We start from the raw sequence: 7143 nt of genomic DNA on the forward strand, positions 1-7143 counted from the left end.
TGTTTACCATGATGTCTCTTTATTCTTTGACAAATCAAACATTCAGAAACAAAATTAGATACATCTGCATCCATATGCGGCCAATAAAAATCTTCAGTTAACATGCGTAATGTAGAAATGATACCTCTATGACCTTGATATGGGGGACAATGAATTTCATTCAAAACAAAAGATCGGAATGGAATAGTAACACACAGTCTCTTTTCAAAGAACATGAATCCATCATTATATGACAATGAATCAACAGGAATGAAATTATTTTGAACTAATTTTTGCCAATCAGAATGAAAAGTAATATCCTGGTGATATGTGTCTTTCATGGCAATCAAAGAATCAAAAGATATGATAGAAATGTTATGAATTGCAGGTCTTCTACTCAATGCATCAGCAACTACATTTTCTTTTCCAGGTTGGTATTGAATGATAGGATGGAAACTTTGAATGAATGAAGCCCATTTGATATGACGGTCAGAAATTTGGGGTTGGCTAAGTAGATGTCTAATGCTTTGCTGGTCGGTCTTTATCATGAATTCTGAACCCATTAAATAATGCTTCCATTGTTTTAATGCTTGGACAACTGCTAAGAGTTCCTTGTCATAAGTGGAATATTTAAGCTCAGAGGGTTTCAGCTTAGAACTAGAATATGCTATTGGATGGTTGTCTTGCATTAGCACGGCTCCTATTCCTGATCCGCTAGCATCGGTCACAACTAAAAAGAATGGTCTGTTAAAGTCAGGCAATTGTAGAACAGGGGCATTGGTTAATGCACGTTTGAGTAAGTCAAAGGATTTCTGCTGGTTTTCAGTCCATTGATAAACAATGCCTTTCTTAAGAAGTTTGGTCAATGGTAAAGCAAGTAATGAAAAATTACATACAAACTTCCTATAGAAACTAGCAAGACCAAGGAATGAGCGTAATTCATGTACATTTTTAGGAACAGGCCAATGCAATATTGCATCAATTTTCTTAGGATCAACTTTTTATTCCTTCTTTTGATACAATATGACCTAGATATTCTATTTCTGTCTTAAAGAATTCACTCTTGTCAGGATTTGCAAACAATTGATTTTCTTTCAGTAATTGAAAAACTAAAGATAAATGCTCATAATGCTCTTTTTCACTTTGACTGAACACTAAAATATCATCAAAGAAAACAATCACACAATATTGATATTTTAGAAAAATACGGTTCATCATTCTACTGAAAGTAGCAGGTGCATTAGTTAATCCGAATGGCATGACTAAGAATTCGTAATGGCCAAACTGTGTCCTGAATGCAGTCTTAAATATGTCGGATTTATCTAACCTCACCTGATGATATCCAGACTTAAGGTCAATTTTACTAAATATAGAAGATCCTTGCAGTTTGTCCATAAGGTCATCAACTCTAGGTATAGGATACCTATTCTTTACAGTGATCTTGTTTAATGCTCGGTAGTCAATACACATCCGATAAGTATTATTCTTTTTTTTGACTAAGAGCACAGGTGCACCGAATGGAGAACTGCTAGGTCGAATTAAGCGTCTATTTAGTAATTCTTCAACTTGACTCTGGATTTCTTTTTGCTCTATTTGATTGTGCCTATATGGGGCTTTGCAAGGTGGTTGTGTGCCAGGTATTAGGTCAATCTTATGGTCTTCTGGACGGGATGGAGGTAGACCTGGTGGTAGGTCTTCTGCAAAACAGTCCTTAAAATATGCGAGAAATTCCTTATGCCTAGGGTGCATATGATTTTCCTTTGCGTGCAATTCATTTACCCAAATGAGATATGATTTAGTATTCTTGCGTAGTGCACGTTTTGCTTGAGTATGCGAAAGCAGTGGAAACATATGAGATGCATGCATACCAAATAATGTAATAGATTTTCCTTGAAAATTTATATTCATTGTGTGTGTGGAATAATCTATATTGGGATTATGTTGGTGTCTCCATGGCATTCCTAGAATAATGTCGCTTGACTGTAATGGGACAACTAAGAAATTTCTTCTTTCAATATATGGACCAATTTGAATTTCTAAATCTTGAACTTCTTGTATGCCATTGTACCTAGTGCCTAAAAATGCAGCTTTTATGTGATAGTGCGTAGGTACAGTATGCAGTTTCAATTCCTTTTCCAATTTTGCTGAAATAAAGTCATGGGTACTACCGTCATCATGCAATATAGTTCTTTCTTTTCCATGCACCATACATTTCATAGTCAATAATGAATGTGAAGTGGGCATACCTGGTAAAGTGTCGGAAGTAGTAGTAGGATCATCTTCTTCTTCAGTGAAATCCGGCATATCCTCATACTCGTCTTCGTCCATAGCTCCAAGGTAGTTGATATGTGCTGATGGCTTCTTTGAATGACAATTTGCTGCGAGATGCCCTGGCTGGTGACACTTGTAGCATACGATGGGCTTGGCTTTGGTCACATTATTTGCAATGGCTGGGAGTCTGGGTATATTTGGATTTGCTTGTGGAATAGGCTTAGGATTTGGATTGACAGTGGATGGTAATGCAGGTGGTTTAGGCCAATTCTTGCGGAAAGATGGTGATGAGAAACGACCTGGATTAAACCTTCTGAAATTGGAATTGAATTGTTTAGATCCATAATTACCGTTTGCTTGGAATGGCTGTGGTCGTCGATCTCTTCCGCGTAACTTATCTTCAGTGTCGTGAGCTAAGGAGATGGCGTCTTCAAGGGTAGCAGGCTTGAACATGTTCACTTCAGCGTAGTAATGTCCAAGAAGTCCAGACATATACTTCCGCTTATGTGTCGTCTCTGGTACGTCTTCAAGCATGCGTAGCTGTATGAGTGCATTCCAAAAACGCTCTGTATACTGTGGAATAGGCTCACGATCGCGCTGTTGAAGTAAATCCCATTGCTTGATAGCCTTCTCATGAAATTGCGATGGTAGGAAATTTTGCATGAACTTCTTCTTGAAATCTTCCCATGTAGCAGGACATTCTATGCTCTTGCGGACTACAGTCCACCAAAGTGATGCTCTGTCTATCAGATGATTAGTAACACACTTGATTTTATCTTTTTCGGGATAAGTTTCCTCATGGAAATAGTCATCAAATTGGCTAATGAATGATAAAACAGTCTTTCCTTCTCTTATGCCATTGAAAGTGCGAAACTTGAAACTTCGTTTACTTATCTTGGATTCCTTGCGAATGGTTTGTGCTTCAAGAGTGGCGTCGATGGTACGGCGAATCAAATCTTCAGCTTGGGGTTCTTCTTTATCAGTGGACGCTCCTTGTAGCTTTGTCAATTGCGCTTGCAAGGCTTGCCTAGCTCTTCGGTCTTCTTCCAATTGTAGCATGATTAGATCCAGCTTTTGTTCCATGGTAGGCTCAGGTAGGTCGTCTTCAGTCATAGGATCATCCATATGTGGGGTAGTCATCCTGTAAAACTCAACAAACCTTTCTCACTCAAAATCAGTTAGCGGGATGAGCGTAGCTCAAATTTGGGGTTACAAGGCTATGTATTCTTGGGTATTTCTTCTTCAATTTTCAGAAATTCTGTAATATTTCTGTCTCCGTTTGCTGAAAGTACTTCAATGAACTTGTAGATAGGTAGAACAGCTTGCTGCGAACAACTTTCCAGTTCAGAGTTTTTGCATACGAACAAGTCTTCTATGAGTTTTAAGCACTAGTCAGTTCTGATTTAGTCTGACTTGCAGAGTTGCAGACTTAACAGACTTGCAGAGTTGTTGACTTGCTGGACTTAGGCCGACTTGCAGAACTTGCAGAACTTGATTAGAGTCGACTTGCGGAACTTGACTTCAGGAGTGCGAGACCTGGAGTTTACAGACTTATTTGCCCTGTGTGACTGGAGTGATTTGGCTTAACTTAAAGAAGTTAAGCTTAATAGCTTAATGGCAGGCCGTCGTCAATTTCGTGAGGGGGGGGGCGTTTTTTTCCCCGCGCGGATTTTTCGGGCCTCTCTCTGACACGCCGAAAAGATTTTGGAGAAGCTTAAGCTTCTCTTAAGCTTTTTAAGCTTTATAATTAAGCTTTGATAAAGATAGTTTAAAAGTTTGCTCACTGGATAACCACGACTTATTGATGGAGATGTAGGAGTGGTCCTCCGCCTGCAGAGCCTGGTCCTTCGCGATCTGACAGTGGAAACAGGGGTTCTTGATCGCCAGAAGTCTGCCTGTATCGACGGTTCGCGATGAGATTGACTGTAGAGGCCGTTTGTTCCTGGAGCTCCGCCTTCGCCCGAGATTGGTAGCGATTGGAAGGTCTTGATCTCTGCTCCGCTCTGATACCACTGGTGCGCAGATCGGACGCAGATAGCTCACGTGGTGAATCTCGGAAGGTCCCCAAGAACAAAGTACTCTACCTTTTTGCACAAAAAACCATGTAAAAGCATGCATGACAAGAGGCAAGAGACAAATTGGGTTCAATCTCCCCCATGCCTTGTGTGAGCGCTTCACAAAGCATGTATTTTATGTATATTTCCAATCTTCATGCTCAATAATAGCCCAATTACAAAAATATGACAAGCTTTTAGCTTTTGAGTTTGCTTTCTACAAAAATAGTAAAATAAAGCTAATGGACGGTGCCCATAGTGTCTGGCACGCCCAATCTCAATGTCCAAATAGAAATAACATATCCAGGCGCATAAGCGCATACAAAATAATAATAAATAATCGATGTCTCAATAGACATAACAAAATATAGGCGTGGCGCCTATCAAAATCTAGTCCAAGAGTCGAAAACCCGCTAGACTCCAATGCTTTCCTCCGCCACTGATGCTATCTCTACACATCAACTGAAGCATTCACAATTGTTAGTAAAATAACACAATTAAACCGACAAAAGTGAATACCTAGCAGTCTTCAGCTACATAAATAAATCAATTAGTTAGAAATAAATCCTAACCTTAATTTATTACGAGTGCGCACTCTAAACTCATAAACGTTTATTAATTTAATATGCATTTTGCGGAATCACCCGCTATGGAATCAGCCATGTACACACTAAATTAATGAAACGCCCGAAAAGGACAGGCGTCCCCATCAACTTCTCGCACAAAGAATCCTCTTTGTGTATGAGCCCCGGTCATCTAAGTTTACGGAATCCACCGTAAAACCTCACGGAATCCACCGTGGAATATGCCTCCTGGCATCAAGGGTATTTTTCCCTTCTCCACCCTGTTCTTCACCCCTCATTAATGTACCCTCCACATTTCCTATTTATCAGTTAACACCGTTCCTTAGTGATTCCTTACAAATTTCTGCCACTCCTTCTTTAACCTTTTCTTCCTTTTATGATTTTTCCTATCCTTCCCTTCATCCACTTTCCCTTATTCCATTACCCTCTCCTAACACTTCCATATCTCAACCACCTCAGTTGGTTAGTGACTGTGACGGTTTTGATAATCAGATTTCCAGAAGAAGGGGATGGAGTTCGGATGATTGCCTTACAGGACCGCAGATTAATTGGCCAGTAATTCCAGGAGAATGGACAGCTTCCAGTCAAGCTTATCAAAACTATGTTCATTTTGCCCAACAATATTCACAGTCTGTAGATCCCTCAGTGAGATTAACTGCTCACTTTGCTTGGTACCTGGCGTATATGTATAGGCACTCTCATACTGATTCAAAGCCTATTCCAAAGTTGTGCATGAATGTCAATGTTAGCATTGATTCCCAACAGCTGGAGATATTGTATTTTCATGCCCTCTGTTTGCCTAGCAGATACCTGGTCCTGTTGGAAAGGATGTGCTGTCTCCAATTTTTTCAAAATCCTCCTAAAAACTTTGTAGATGAATCCTTATCTATGGATCGATTCCGACAACATCAATCTTTTAAGAGGGATCATCTTCATTGATACCTTTCCGATGTATAGTGGAAGCTTTTAATGCAAAACTCTCTTTTTGAGGAGTCATTCAGATGGTTGTGTTGTGTATTAGTGTTTGTGTTGTGAGTTCCTTTATGTCAAACGAACGTGGTGGTTTCCTATGGGATTTCGTGTACGCGCTATGTTTTGGAGATTTGTAGAGATGGGGTCGTGGTTGGAGAGTTGAAGCTGATGCTGAAGAAGAAGAAGCAAACTCTTATATCCTTTACAAATTTGTGGAGATTTTTAGTTTGATCAGAGGTGTTAATGTATAAAGAGTTTTCCTTTCTTTGTAATTTTATATCAGAAACAGGTTATAAGTTGGGGTCGTGGTGGATGGATTCTTTGTGAAAAGATATTGAAGATCAAAAGTTGAGCTTTTCCCTGAACTTGTATTCCCTTTTTCCTGGGTCGCGAGGACGCTTCCTTATTAAGTCTGGGGATATGTTGAGTGTTGAAATGACTTGTTTTTTGGATGATTTTTGTTGTTTTTGGAGAGCTGAATGGTTGATTTTATGGGATGATTGATTGATTTGGAAGTGGTTTAAGAGTGTTTTAGATGATATTGATTGTGTTTTGGAAGTTCGTGATGTTTGTTGGTGGTTCTGTGATGTTCTGATAGGTTCTGCATGGTTCTGTATACCTTCTGTTTTGTTCTGTTTTGGTCTGTTTTGTTCTGATTGTCTTCTGTAAGGAGGGAAGGAGTATTGATTGATGAAGATTGAGAGCTTGAGAAAGCTTATTGAATGGTTTGTGAGAGTTTGAAATGGTTTGAGAGTGAGTTATGTGGTTTTGATGATCTTCTGTAATCTTCTGTAGGTCTTCTGTAGAGCTTCTGCTTCTGTTCTGTCTCTGTTCTGTTCTGTACTGTAGCTGTTCTGGTACTGTTCTGTAGACTGTTCTGTATGCTTCTGTAAGTGTTCTGTGGAATGTATGTGTGACTTTGGGGAAAGTTTTCTAGCCTTGGAAAGAGGTGAATACAAGTGCAAAAGAGCTGAAAGAAGTGGAAGAAGTAGCTGTTGAAGACTCAAGTGAAGACTAGAGTGAAGTGACAGTAGTGAGCTGTGAAGAGACACTGTAGTGGCTCTGGTGACCCTTCATATCAGACATACCTCTTGGGAGGGGTATCCACGACCTAAGAGTGATTATTGAGAGTAATTTTGAGAGATTGTAGTGAGGATATGATGTATTATTGATGGAGTGAGATAGAGAGAGAGTCAGAGATAGCCAATTCTACTCAAACAGAGTGATTGTATATGAGAGATTGAGGGAGAAGACTATGAAGACTATGAAGATGAATACTATGT

The 7143-nt window shown here is 39.5% G+C and overlaps 1 non-coding gene across 1 annotated transcript; it reads left to right on the forward strand.

Moving 5' to 3' along the window:
* The first annotated feature begins 6160 nt into the window (after window positions 1-6160).
* LOC148021203 (small nucleolar RNA SNORD36) lies at window positions 6161-6229 on the forward strand. The gene has a single exon (XR_015694804.1). It is a non-coding gene; the product is annotated as a small nucleolar RNA SNORD36 (small nucleolar RNA).
* Window positions 6230-7143: the final 914 nt, after the last annotated feature.

This window comes from Lygodium microphyllum, chromosome 18 (genome assembly GCF_053477565.2).
Source record: "Lygodium microphyllum isolate KBCC chromosome 18, Lygodium_microphyllum_v1.1.10, whole genome shotgun sequence".
NCBI lineage: Eukaryota > Viridiplantae > Streptophyta > Polypodiopsida > Schizaeales > Lygodiaceae > Lygodium > Lygodium microphyllum.